At 37.5% G+C, this 15425-nt stretch overlaps 1 long non-coding RNA gene across 1 annotated transcript in view; it reads right to left on the bottom strand.

Annotated features, from left to right (window-relative positions):
- LOC134565593 (uncharacterized) overlaps positions 1–15425 on the bottom strand; it is a 329001-nt gene that overhangs the window by 16686 nt on the left and 296890 nt on the right. The window lies entirely within an intron of this gene.

Raw genomic sequence — 15425 nt, 5'->3', positions numbered from 1 at the left:
CTAAAGGTCAAAGTGAAAAGACAGAATTATTTTTCTTGGGAAGACACCCATTTTTTTCTTAGAGGAAGTCATTCCCATATTAGTAGATTTGCAATGCTGACCATGCTGCTATAGATACTACAAAAAAAAAGTCATTATGAAAGGTCTACAGCCTTAATATACCTTATATTTTAACATTAGCTGTGACAATCACTCTACGACTAGCTTTTCATCCCAGGTGCACTTCTGTCTAGCAAGAGAGCTGCAATTCAGCTTGCAATAAACATAACCCACTATAATAGGTTCATTTTGAAATTTTCACTTTAGATGTAATTTATAAGGATTAGATGCTGTACATCATGGTTCATAGAAACAATATAGAAAAGACAATTATTAGGACTAATTAAAAATTCACACATCTGGGACTATCGAAAAACACTTCAGAATAACTATTTATCTACCCAAATTGATATCAGACACAGTGAGAATACAAGAAAGACAGATGGATGCTATGTTTCTGGGAACATATACACTGCTAGTGGGTAAAATTATTTTGCTCATATCTCTGTTTATAGCTGTAAAAAACCAGCCCTCAGGTTCCAATAGAGAATGACACAAAATGTGACTTGTGCAAATGTAACATGTTGGTGCAATTGAGAAGACCTCACATATGTTGAATTGACTACAACACGGCATAAGCCACTCGGGGCATTTGGTTAACGAACTTAATTTAGCTCAGTAATTGCTGTATGAGAGCAAACAAATTGCCAAGTTATTTCTTATACTGTGCTTAACACTAGTTATTTTCCTTTCTTTTACTGTGTCTGACTTACTTTTTTTCTTTTTCTCCCTATTTCATCTTTATTTTAAGGAAGTTTTCTGTGACCCTATTAATAAAGTAGGCTCTGTGCTACACTCAGACACAGGAAAGTGCTTTTTTCTGACTGTGGTTTCCCAGGTTCCTGAAATTGACTGTATTGTAGTTTGAGGAATCCAGCAGTTTTCCTGAGTAATTTTTTTCTGATATAACTTGTTTATTTGTTAGAATTAAATCAGCAGATACGATTTCCTACCACATTAGTCAAGCCAAAAGAAGTGCTCTGAAGTAACAACAATTTGTTTCATTAATATTTATCCCATGAAAACATTTGTCTTACAGCTGAAAGTACTGAGTAGTTCTGCAAGTGGTTCATAAGAAGGATGAATATGTCAAGTCACCTATTTGAGCTCGCTGGCTGCTTTGTATATTACTATGAAAATAAGCCATGAGATATTATGGGTTTAACCATGATGGGAAAATAAAAAGTTCCTACTCTAGAGTTGACAACCAAGGAAAAATAATACTAATACCTGAATTGAAATAACAGAAAATAGGGGGATAAATAGAATTAGCACAATAAGCTATTCCTATGTCTACTTTATGGGTTTCATATATCTGTGATGTCTGCACAGGAACCATCTGCTTACTTCTCTTTACCATCAGTGTAGAGAGATGCATGTGAACTTTAGGATGAGATAAATCCATGATTCCCATCTGACTTGACTACTAAGTGTGTTGGGACTAGTTCAGACATAGCTTCTATGTGAAAAACACAACATTTGAGCAGGTGTATTCCACTCAGACTGCCAAATTATTCCTAAGGTTTTTGTAGGTTTCTTGGGAGAGGAAGGTGGTTTCTTTTTAGAGGGAAGTTTCAGAGGACAAGGAAATTATACTGATAAGGATTATGGGTTTTTTCCTCTATGTACAAAGAAGTCTATGGGAAAAAAGCACACAAAAATATAAACAATGACAATACAAAGATTGACATCAACTGCTAAGGCCAGCAGAAATCAACTTCTCTCCAGCAAATATGAATTAAGTAGGTAGAACCTGGGAGGGATTTAAAGATCGAGAAAGTGATTTAAAAGAAAAAGGGAAAATACTGAACTGATATTATTTCCTTGGCACAGTTTTATTGAAATCAAGAATCTATGTACCTTTACAACAGAAGAGAGAGGATAGAAACAAAAGGGGAAAATCGTATCTCTGAAGTAAAGATATGATTGAGATTAAAGATGTTGGAATTGATTAAGAATGAGGATGTAAGGAAAAATGCTTGTAAAATGTTTTCACAGTGAGAAACAATGAGAGAGAATACAGCTTACACACCTTCTAGATGCTCCAGGAAAAATCCACAAGACCTAGTGATACCCTAGATGGCAGAACATGGAGAGAGGGCCAAGTGAAAAACAACACTAAATTATATCACAAACAAGCAGGATGATGTCACAGTGATGAAGAAAATAAATATTGTGGACAGTTAAGTAGTTAGAATTCTTTTTTTAACTCAGCTTGATCTTTTAAAACATATGATGTAATAGTTGATTATTTTCTGTTTGGAGATCAGGAGAGAAATCTGAAGGAGAGCTTTGTCTGTGAGTCATCTGCAAAGAAACAGTGGTTGATTCTGCATGTGTTATTCAGAGATACAATATAGAAGGAAAGAAGAACAAGAAAAAAGAGTCTTATTAATAGATGATCAGTAACAAGAAACTATAAAAGAAAATACTTGAGGAATTGTCAGTAGTGGAAGAGGGAAAAACAACATATGTTGACGCCTCAAAAGCCAGTGGATGATGGAATTTTAAGAAGAGTATTTCAATGACGTGATGAAAATTGATAGCACAGGGTATTGAGTATAAGATTTGGCTAAGAAGGCATTTGAAATTTCACAAGAGTAATTTCAGCTGAATGAAACTGGTCTGTGGAGGGCTTGGGGAACAAAAATGGAGCAAGAGGACACAGCATACACAGGAGCGAAATACAAAGTGGTGCAGTAAGTGGAAAAGAAAATGGGGGCACAAGTGATTTCTTTTTTTTTTTTTTTTTTTTTTTTTTTTCTTTTTTTTTTTTTTTTTGATAAGGGGATATTAGCACAAAGTTCAAAAGAAGAATAAGAGAGGAACCATCCCTAACCTTGTTTCTTCAAGAGGTGTTCTTCTCTGGTCATTTGCTACCCAATTTCTTTAGTAAAAAATCCCTATTTTGTTAGCCACACTACTTTATTGCACTAACATGGCAAAGGACTATCCCAGTACTTCACTGTCAATTTTCAGCCCCTTCCTCCCAGAGGGAGTGCAGGGCAGTAGGGTGCTTCTGCACAGATTGCCCACTAGCACTTGCTGATAGTTAAATATGTCCCTCTTTGGGTGGTTATATGAATATAACCTGTCCCTGCCCTCCTCTGAGCCAGCAGTGTCTACCCCGGTCAGCAAGCTTCTGGCTCTCTAGCCACAGATGGTCTCTCTGGTAGCATAGCTACTGACTCTGATTTTTATTGATCAGCAGCAAACAAACCTCGCTGTGCACACAAGCTCAACAGCTGCTATTTCTTGAGCAGTTCATAATTCATGCTTTCTAATTTACCTATAGCAAGCTAACAGATCTGCACTTAGCTTTTAATGAAAGCAGAAGAGAGGGCCACAATACTGATGGCACTGGAAATGACGACAGGCAGACTTACATTATGCGAGTGGAAAGGTGTCAGAGTCATGCTGAGGTAAGACCAGGAGAGGATCAAAGTTAATGAATGTTGAAAGAGCCCCTTGTACATAACCAGAAGCCAAAAAGGGAACAACATTTGAAGACTGAGCTATGCAAACAGCCCTTTGACATGTGGGAGAGTTGTATCAAAGCTGGGAGTTGTACAAAGAGCTGAAAGAAGCAACAAATATTTGAGGCCTTAGGTGGGCCATGAGTATGAAAGTTAATGTCAGAGATGCTGCAACTATGAAGGAAGAGAGAACAAAATTAAGTTAGCATGTAGATGGGTAGAATGAGGTAGAGAATGAAAGGCATCAGCATGTTACAGAAGTGGAAGCTAGAGTCAAACACAGAGAAGAGCATAAGGGAGGGAACTTGGTGATATAAACCATTAATAATGCATATCCTTCAGCACTGTGTTTGAGCTCCGTGGCTTTTATCATACCAGATTAAAACATAGTACTTTTTATGATGGTACTTTAAGCTATTAACATGATCTCAGTTCTGCTTCCAGGATATCAAGAAATAACATAACTTACTGCTTTCTGCCCTTCCACCATACACCAGCATGACTGCAAGTTCAGTCCCTCTTTTTTTTTGTTAGGCTCTTTGTGGGTCAAGCTTCTCTTTTTCTTTTTTCTTTTCTCTTTCTTTATTTAAAAAAAAAGATTATAGATGTTATGTTTTTCTGTCCCTGTATTTGTTTGCATGTTACCTCTCTGATGTCATTCTCCACCCAGTGTTAATTCTCAGTACTCCTAAGAGTGTCTGTTCTATTAAATTAAGTCTGAATCCAATTCTATTGTGGTTGAAAATTATTACCATTCTGATGGCTGCTCAGTGTCCTTTCTGAAATGAACTCTGATCATGGTCCAGCTCCTGGTGGATGGTCCACATCTCCCAAGCACTGTTACAGCTGGCACTAGTTGGCACCCTCATTCTCAGTCTTAGTAGGCAGGTTAAGCACCAGATTGTGCAATGAATAATTTTCTCACTCCTGGGTGTGATCTACCTGTGTCCAAGTTGAAGCAGAATAAAGAGGCAGCAAAGGAAAGCCCAAGTAATTACTGCTTTTACTGTGCCATCGCTGTGACTCAGGTTGACAGGGCTTTTCACATTTTGTAATCTTGGAGTTAAATGTGAAACAAAGTCACTTATGAGATGCTCTTGAAAAATTATTTCTATTTCTATAATTCTTCAGTGAATGATAGTAATCTGAATACTAACACAATAACAGGTTGGCAAACATATTTTATTACCTTGTGGATGAGAAGTAATTCTCCAAAAAAGAAAGAGGGAACTTGTCATCCCACGCTTCAGTGGGATTCTCAGACATACTCCGTTAGAAGCCGAGTGCTATGGATGTCAGATGGTGGGTCCCCCAGGCTCCCTGGCAACCTGCATGCAGCTAAGAAAGAGGCAACAGCTTGCTTCAAGTACCCTTCCTAGAGATGACATAGTTAGATAAACCCAACAGGGAGTATAGCACGTGGAGGGAGCAGTCTGGTAAGAGGAAACCATTCCCTGTGGGACTGGCTCCATATTGCCACATGAAATGTTCAAAACACTGCTAGCCAGGAAAGTTGAATTTATTGCTTAATGAGCAGAGGACCCGGAAAAGATCATTGACAACTGCAGTGTAAACACAGCCACTTAATAGGGTGTTACTGAATGCCAAGAGGAAATTAAAAAAATCTGTCCTACAAGCAGCACTTTCTACCATATAGAATAAGATTGGAAAAAATAGAGAACACAGAAAGCAGCTGTAGAAAACAGATGAGATATTGGATATGGTGGAAAGAAGAGAAGAACTTATATCCAGAGGGCATTTTTTAGACTGCATTGAGTATAAGAGTTGTGTAAAAGAAAAGATGAAGGAAGACAAGCTAGCATAACAGCAGCAGAGTGACAGAAGTAACGCAAAATGACACTGTGACATTATTAAGAAGCTCAGCAACACACTCAACCTCCATCACAATGTCATCAGGACAGATGGCAACAATTGGCAAAGACAAGGCACAGCATGTCTGGAAAGCAATAAGAGCCTATAGAAGAAAAGAAATAATATGAGCAGCTATGGAAAACACAAGAGAATACTACAGATTTTTGTAGAGGTAAAACAACAATTTACCATCCACTATGCGTATTTGACACAACTGCCTAATATAGCTGACATAATTTCCCAATGTGTCAAAGATTTGCAAAGAATCAGGGTTTTCACAGAACTCATTACTATAATTTGGGGTTTTTTTAGTACCTGTGAGACCTATTGTGAAGGACTGCATCATGCTAGATACTTATCTAAATATGAATTAAAAAATAGTCTCTGCAAAATGAGTTTACAATAAAAACACTGCATGAAACAAAATATTTGGGTGCAGATTCAAAGAGGTATAATGAAAATGGCTGGTCTTCTAGGAGTGTCAGCAAAGATCAGAGAGAAATGACAAAAAAGAGGAAAGTGAACCTACTGAGAATGTGGCAGTATTGGATCATAAAGCTCTCACTTTTAAAATTAATTGAAAAAAACAGGACAGCAACAGCATACATGAAGGACATGAATGTAAGAAACAATAAACTTCAGATAGGAAGTAGAAACTTTAGGAAAAAAAATGAAAAATGTACAATTATACATGTGTAATAGTGCAAAATCTGAGATCGGGAAAGCACTAAATAAACAAAATTTTGAGAAACAGACCAGTTCAGCTGGAGTGCTGTATGCCAGGCAAGACACATGAAGCTTGTTCTTCCTACACCAGGGTCACCTGTCATGAAGTTCCCCCAGTATCACTGGGCAGTATCACAAAAAATTGAGCCTCCATATGTCGAGCTCCCACTGGAGGAGGAAGTTAAACTCTTCTGGCTAATTGAGCTCCTGGAAAAAAGGATCAAAAAATCTTCACAAGGTAGGGCAGCAGGTGCAAGAGGATTGAAGAAAAAAATATTTTACTAGCCAATAGTTAGAATTATATGGGCTTTGGCTGGACACGTTTTGTCTGAGAAGGTCTAGCCACATTTTTTTTAAGAAGAATTTAATATTCTTTATTTTTTCCTCTTTATTTTTGCACAAAGACACATTTTGAACATGAGTTACGAGAAATTTACAGAAAGGTAGAGAGCAGCAAAACATAAAAAAGGGAAGTGAGAAGCCGTATGTGGCACCAGGCCCTGCTGCTCAATTCCATGTGTGTTGGGTATTTGTTTGACCCTTCCCAGCTGTTGTGTACTTCCTGATCCCCCGGATAATACGAGCCCCTTGCCTGATCAGCTTCCAGATGCTATGCTGTTCCCAGTTCCTCCTGATCATAAGTCTCAACACCAACTCAGTTCCAGCTGCCATAACTCTCATCCCTCCTCACCGAAGAGCTCCCTACCCAACAGTTCCCCCAAATGTCATAACCTGCCTGACCCACCCCAGCTGTTGCAATCCTCCTGATCCCACACTGTAAAACCTCTTTGATTTGTCCCCTTCCCAGCTGCTCTGCCTATTACCACTGAAGGCTGTGGTCCAGATTCTATCTCCTTGAAGTGTCCTACAAGTCCAAAAATTTACTATTATAGCTCACAGATTCTTTACAGGATATAACTTTTCAGACAGATTTCAGAAAAAAATCCTGCTGCAGTAGATTTACAGTAGTAAAAAAACTGACAATGTAGATTTATCAGCATCTGGAATATTACAAAATTACATGCTATAATACAAACTATTTTGAATAACACTATATTAATATTATATTAATTGTATGTTATATAATATAAAATGTTTTTATTAGAAGATTATATAGGCTACACACATAAAGAAATAAAATTTAATAATGAGCATAGTATGATGCAATGAATATCGTTAAAATTTACTTTTATGTATGGTAACTGAAATTAAACTGCACAGAACACTGAAGCTCTCTTTACTTAAGAGCTGTCCACCAAACCTAGGCTTCAGACATCTTTATCCCCTTCTAACAGCATAGTCAAAACTTTCTTAACTTGTTTCAACTTCACTTTGTAAAACTGATGCAAAGAAACACTGGCATAAAGGGAATTCAGAGGTCCTCACAACCTAATACTGGAATTCGTAATTCTTTTTTGTATACAGATTGTTACAAATCAAGGTAAAAAAGCATTTATTTTTCAAACAAAACTATTAAATACATTAGGGGAATAAGCTCATTGTTTACATGATTTTCGTGTCTCTTGAACATACATTAAAAGGATCACAAGTCACAGTTTGTTACTATTTCACTTGAACAGTTTTCTCCAGAATTGCTGAAGAGTTCTCTATGTACCAATTGTTACGGTCTTCTAAAAGATTCAATTATTTATTTAGAAGGAGAGGGGAAAAAACAAAACAAGACAAAATGTGTAACTCAGATCACTACTCCTCTAACTCAAACAATCTATATTGAGTATACGGAGAAAGGATCTGTGCTTCAATATCTGTCTAAGTCAGCAGTACCCAAGGTAAACAGCAGCCAACATAATAATGTCTTCAGCTTTTCAGTAGTGGAGCTATTCCACCTCTATCCACAATTTCCCTGTTGTCCCATATACACTGTTAAAGGTGCTTTGATAGCTGTTTTAGCTGTCTTACCACACTTCCCCTTATTCCATGTCCATTTTGTGACCCTTCACCACACGTTGGTTAAGTACACACTGGTACCAGCTGTGGCATTTCCAGCTGGGGATGTGATGATTCACTGGAATGTGTGAGCCACAAGAGTAGCTACAGGTATCAGGAGCACCAGTTTAGGTAAAGGAATAATGGATCAATGCACTGTCTTACAAGCATGTCCATGCTATTCTCTAGACTTTGTAGTGACCATAGATTTGGCAACATGGAGTCAACTGAGAAACTGATGCCTGAAATAATCATCACTTTAAGTAGTTCTACACATGAGGAATTTATAGATCTGAACAACTGATTTTCTGTGTTACAGAGGAAATACAGCAATGTAACATTTCAATATTTTGAAGAGATTTTTGTACTTTTTTTATTTTTAGAATCACAAGTTTGCTGATGATGCTGCATAGCAGTCCCTATAAGTGGTAAAAGACCATTTATGTCTTCTTTTAAATAAGACCATGTAACCCAAAACCCATGCCTTCATGCCCCTCTGTACATACTGGGAAGAAATAAGAATAAATTCATCTCAGAATCACTAAGAGTAATTGTATCTCCTAATTTCACACATTTGCAAAACTGGGGTGTTAATCTCATGACAGACATTTCTGAAATGCTTCCATTTCTGTATAGTCATCAGTACAACAAAGGCAAAAAAACAAAACAGGAAACTGGAAAACAAAAATTACAGCAAAATATTTTAAGTCAGACACACTGTCAAAACTGACAAATTTATTTGTTGGCCTATAATTCTGAATTTGCAACGAAGTATTAAATAACAAGGGGTTTTGTGCTTGCATTATTTTTTTCATTAACAAGCTATTCTAAAACAAATTATATTAATGATATAACAGAGTAAACAAGCTAATAAAGACAAAATGCTTCAGTGAGAATTTAGAGAGGCAACAATAGGGAAATGTGAAAACAGGTAACATTTCTTTTTCAGGGAAAGAGACTTTCAGATACTATTCCTCTATGCCAAATTCTGATGGAATGCTTTCTATCTTTTTCCCTAATAAGGACAAGGGCTAGTCATTAAATGGTTTCTTTTAGTTATTAGCCAGAGTAGCTTTTTAACATCTTCATTGTACAAGGACACAATTTCTAGTAGAAGTTCTCAGAGGAAAATGTCTGACAAGGACAATGAAGAGCAGGCAAAAGGTGAGGAGATGCAGAGAAGATGTACACTCACAGCTGGTAGGTTAAATGTCTGCCTCAGACTTGACAGTTTCTATTAGCAGCAGTCCTGTGGATGGCAGTTCTATATATATGGGAATCTGAGGACAAGTGCAGTTCACAAGTAGGAACAAATGCAGAAAAATTAATATTTGCACAGGCTTCAGAAAAATACCCGTTCTCCTTTGTGTGTGTAAGAGAGAAAAAGAGAAATCTCTAGTAAATCATATCTCTAGGCCTCTGTTTCCCATTCATAAAAGAAACAATCAGGTAATTTTCTTCCTATCACAGCATGTATAATTTCTGATGCACAAATATTTGTCCTCACCTTCCTTAATGCATTTGTTTTGCATAAAATTGAAAATAATTGTTCCTTTCATTAACAGAGTGTGTTTTGTAGCATCAGGTACTTCATTAATTTTAATCTCAATTCCTACATTTGAGTTACTGCTGAATACTTCTTCTCAAGATAAGTGCAACACCTTTCATTTCTGTCTTTTTCTATCCCATATGTGTAGAATAGTTACACTGAATCCCTGGGGTCAGAAGAGACCAGGAAGTCAGGCTGATTTGTTAGGCCCCAAGGCCTGGCCTCAGGCACAAGTATGTACAGTCTGAGAGGTTCATTCTCATCCTCAGCACATATGTAATCTTTTTTATTGTTGATGGAAGTAATGCACCTACACTAAAAGACCTGGGGTTTTTTGTTTCTCCATTAAGAATATCAGAAACAGAGAGCAGAACTATCCAACCAGACAAGGAAATCTCTCCCTAGGGTGTGTTTTGCAGAGGAGCAATCTGGGATCCAACTTTTGAAATGAGAACTGTGATACATTCTTAAACTGAAATATGCTTGATACATATTATTATTGAAAGCTTCTCCCCAAATCTGGAGCAGTGCCAATAGACCATTCAAAGAGAACCACACCAGCCAGGTCCTGGCACGGTAGGTGTAGTGACACAGTAAAGTTGTTCAAAAATGAGAGCAGGAAGTATAGACACTATATCTCAAGAGGAGTTGCTCAGAACTGGATTTTGCTCTGTTATCCTTAAGGATACATTTCCTGTAAAGGAGATATATTGTCCCATTCACTTCATCCAGGTGAGGCTGCCTTAAGTCTGCCACCCAAGTGAGGGAGTAAAAGGAATTACTACAGGCCGCACAAAGTTACATTTAAAACTTGATACACATCCCTTTGAAATCACTAGTCCCTTTTAAATCAAATCCCTGATATCTCATGGTACAAACACTCCTATTCCACTTACGTAAACTTTAGTCTGAGGCCTATGTTTATGTTGGAAAAATATCCACAACAGAGATATCAGGAGTGCTTCTGGCTCAGTTCAAATCATCCTTAAGTGTTTTCTGCCCCACATTCTCCTCTCCTATTTTAAGGCAGCCCAGTTCTGTGCTTCATTGTTCAGCCATGCAGACGAGGAAGAGGAAGATGGGCAGAGCAGCAGTGCTGACCAGCAGCTCCCATGTACATGCTGTGAGCAAAACAAGACTGTCCTGGGCTGGAAGGTGCTGCTCCACAGCATAACTTAGTTTGTAGCAGTTCATCCTGAACTAAACTGGCTCTTTCCAACTCACAAGCCTGCCAGATGGCTGTAGCTGTCTGGGCACCCTTATCATAAGATGGCTGGGACAGCGACCGGCTCTGCTGGTGAGTCACTAAAGATGGGACAAATGGGAGCTGATCAGGATGGCAACTCCACTGAAGTGAGGACTGCAGCCTTGGACCAACAGCTCCCAGCCAGCTGTCACAGCATAAGCAGTCACTGTTAGTGAAGGAAGGGAGGGAGGGGGAAGGACACCTGTGGTTCGACAGAAAGGTGAGATTTTTTAAAGACTTGAAAATATAATTTCCATGGGAAATAGGATTCAGTAGTTTTGTAAGTCCTTGGATGCAAAAATAATAATTTTAAAAAATTATCTCATTATTTCACTCACAGGATTTAAACAATTTAAGACTCCACACAGAGGCAACAAGGCAAACAGAAGTGTTATATTTGTATACAAATGACCTTAAACTTTGTGGCTCCATGACAGTTTCATCAATCTAATGAAGTACTGTTGAATAAAAGTCCAGCATTTTCTGGCAACTAATCCACAGAGAATAAATTACGTAAGTTATTTCTTTGCCCCTTCAGGATTCAGGAAAAAAGATGTTTACTGAGGGACAGGACAGATGTATATGGGTCTGGAAATATAATTCTTATTGTTGTTAGCAGTGTCGGTGTTCCTGCTGTTGTCATCATTATTATTATTCAGATTTTTCCCTCAAAGTGAACCCCCCCTCATATTTGGATGATTAGACCACATTTGGACAACACTCCACCAGCTAGAAAAGCCTTCCTCCTTTGTATATTCAGAACAAGTTCCATAAGAAGTATCTCAGAAACATCTGCCTTCATTATAATTATATTTCTATTTCAGCTGCACCAAGCTATTTACAGATGAGCCTGTTCATAAAGAGCTTTATAATTAAGCAAACAGAAATATCTTTTTATAGGATGCAGATCTAGGGGTGATAATCACACACAAAATACACAGCAACAGTTGCAAATAGAGTGTTTAATGCTAGTTATATAGTTAGTGATGTGCTCAATAAAGCCTGACATGTCTTTGTTCCTAAATGTAAGAAAATATGGTCTTTACTACACAACTGTGCAAACTGCCTTTTTTGTATACAAAAGGCCATACATTTCAGGGGGTATGGCTTGAAAACCCTCCTGAAAACAAGCCCTCATGTCTCCAATGCAATATGATTATCCAGCTCTTGGTGGAAAAGGGAGCTGACAGCATACATATGAATTTCAGATATGTGACATCTTCCTTATGCATGAACTGTGACCTGATATTTCTGCTGCTGAACACCAAAAGACAAAGAAGTGAAATGAGAAAGTATTGGCAGAAGGAAAAAAGATAATCTATTATTTACCAAAATTATTGTCTGAAGTCTTTTCACAGTGTATGTGCTCCAGAAATTCAACTTTATCTATTCTGAAGAACATATTTGTCACTTACTTCTCTCAAGATTGCAAACTTGCTCTTTTGCAGCATTTTCTTGGAATTTTTATAACCATTTGTAGAGCAACAAGTGGGTTTGTAAACTGAACTGCTGTGATACACCATATGAATCCCAAGTGTGAGCAACGTGCCAAAGAAAACCACACAAAGATTAAATTAAACTATACATGACACCTCATTTTTCAAAAAAGGTTTTATTTGTAGGAATTTTTATAGTGGAGTTTTTTCCATCCTCACATTTAAATCAGCCAAAATAGATGTCTGAAAGAAGACAGCAGAAAACAGGCCCCTAGATACAACATAAAAAATAGCTATGAACAGAAGTGATGAGTACAATAACATACTTGCTAAGATCTTTGCTAAATCATGTGGAATGGCTTTAATAAATATATATATTCCAGGTGAGCTAAATACTCTAATTTGGTTTAAGAATGGCTTTATTTTTAAACCTTTGAACATATTATAAATATTTTAGTGAGATATTCCTAGAAAGATTTGAAAGAGAAATGTGAGGAAAATTTCAGTATTTATCAATATCCTTGAGTCTTTATAAGGGTTATTCATGCTTTCTACTTCAATTTGGTTTTACACATTAAACTTGGGTACTTTGCCTCCCTACAGCACCTCTCCTTTGTCTGTTGACTACACAGAATGAGGGCACAGAGCTACAAGTGTGCAATGAAAATACTCTCTTACATTCAACTGCACCACCTCTAAATTGATTTCTTCATTGCTATACCATGGATTTCAGAAAGCATTAAGTGATTCTTTATAATTAGGTTAGACAAACAATCTGAATCTTAATGATGGAATTACAAAAGTGTTCTGATGTCTGATTTGTACTTCTCTTTAATTTATGTTTAAAGGGTCTCCCAATAAACATCGAAAAATTACTTCATCAAATTTCTTGAAACCAAAATCTAAACAGCAGTTAAACACTGGGTAAGTTGTGGCAGTCCCTTCTCTCTCCAATCAGCATGTTATTCTCGTTTCTCCAGGCTTCTCAATCAAGCTCTTAGAGAAAGACATGTTACTGTTCTCTCTATGCAATGAAGCATAACGGAGTCAAGAACTGTCTCTCTTAGGTGCCACAACCATACAAACAGCAAACACTATAATATTGCTTCATCTGCAGAACTGCACAGAGCAAGGGACTCAAATAGAGAACAGTATTATGTCAACAAGAACATTGTTTCTGTATTATGTTTTCATGAACTAAAAGCAAGCTTGTTTTTTCATTATCAAAGGGTTTCTGGTTTAAATTACAGAGGGAGAAAAGAAATATGTCTAAGTGAGGTTACAAGATGTTTCTTGCCTACAATGTGGACAGCAAAATCTCAGAGAAAATAGCGTCCTCCCAAGGGATTGATGCTATTAAAAATATGACAGAAACCATATTTCAGATAAAATTGGGCAAGAAACAGGCAATCTCCTGATGATCAACATGATCAATCCCTGAAGCCTGGCTCAATGTGTGACTGTTAAGCTGTGGGAATGCGTGAAATTTGGCAGCCCTGAAATCTCAAGTCACACACACAAAAAACTGAAAGCATCATTGCTGTCTGTTTCAGGTTTGTTCCAGTTGTAGCTTCCTAGAATCATTGTCCCTGTCAAACAGATTCCAAATGAACTGATATTTCTAAAATTACAGCTACATTTCATTCACTTTTTAGTCCGCAGCTTGTGAGGCTTAGAACACAGTCCTAGATTTTGGTTGAAATTCCCAACTGGATAAAGTGTGGAAAGATAAATGTTAAAGAAGAAATTAAAACTGATCTTATTGATGGTTTCCATCACCTCTCTCCATCCTCCAGTATGATGTTGGAAGCAATGCAAATGCAAAGCATCTGATTCTTGAAGTCTTTGCTCCCAGAGGTGCAGGTTCTGGGCTAAGCATTCACTTTCTGGCTCATTCCCAGCTTGCTTTCAACTCACATTACTGCACTGTTCCAGACCAAAATCCAACTCCACATAAGAATGTTAAATGATAGAAATGGAGGAATTATAATGAAGACGCTTTCTATCAAGTACTCCTGATTGTGTGTGACTGCTGAGTTTCAATAGCTGCTGGCAAGCATCAGTTACTGGTGACTACTGGATAGCCTTTCTAGCTGAACAGTACAAAAGTAATACAGCTAAATGTGTGTACATCAGGTGAGCTAAAGATTTCATGATAACCTCAAAGCTGCAGATGAAGACCTGTCACTATTAAGCCTGAAATGCTGGTAGAGGCTGTGGGAGATGCAAGTGTCTACTTGCTATCTCAGGGCCAGCAAGGAGGTTTTAGGTGTTGTTTGATTCTCACATGTCAAATCATCTGCTCCATGTTGTCCCTACGATGTGGTCAGAAACTTATCAGAGAACTCTTTGATGCAATTCAGTGTGGGTTGGATGAAAGAATAACTTGTAGTAGACAAACACAAAGCCTCTGGACTAGGGTTGTGATGCCTTCTGTGTGGGTTATGTTTCATCAGCATATTCATAGCTTGCACCTCTGACAGATCTGAGTTTGAGTCTCAAGGTGTGAAAGTGTCGAGCTATCATCAAGTCCCATTTTCCCATGCATCAAGTTTCTCATGTTTATCAGGAGAGGAGAGCCATAAAGCTCCCTGGAGTGGATATCTTCTATTGTGACTGTAAAAAAGAAGAATAAGGATAAGAGTTGTAGTTGCCTTTATCAGTCTTCTCAGCCAAATAAGAGCTTTTCACTTAGTTCTTCTGCAAGAAGCTGACAATGGAGCTCCCAAGTTCTTGTCAGTATCAGAAGGAAAGGGATGTAGTCTTCCCATGTCTTTGAAAAGGACAGAAAATCCTTATGACAGGAAAAAAGGCATGGAAGGAATTAGCTTGGACAATGCACATTGTTAACAGTCTATCATCCACATTGTTAATGTGATGCGTGTGGTCTCCAATATCTGAACTGTGGGAATAACAGCAGCATGATAATTATATAATAAATATAATTTTTAAAATATCTAATTCATGGAATTTCATTTAGATAGTTTTTAAACTATCCTCACAAGAAAAAAAGAAAAAGAATGAATTAATGCTTCAGCTGAAGACTTGGAGAAGGTGAACAAGGAGAGTCAGAT

This window comes from Prinia subflava, chromosome 2 (genome assembly GCF_021018805.1).
Source record: "Prinia subflava isolate CZ2003 ecotype Zambia chromosome 2, Cam_Psub_1.2, whole genome shotgun sequence".
In the NCBI taxonomy this organism is placed as follows: domain Eukaryota; kingdom Metazoa; phylum Chordata; class Aves; order Passeriformes; family Cisticolidae; genus Prinia; species Prinia subflava.
The sequence above is the reverse complement of the archived record's forward strand: the minus strand, read 5'-3'. Positions and strand labels throughout refer to the sequence as shown.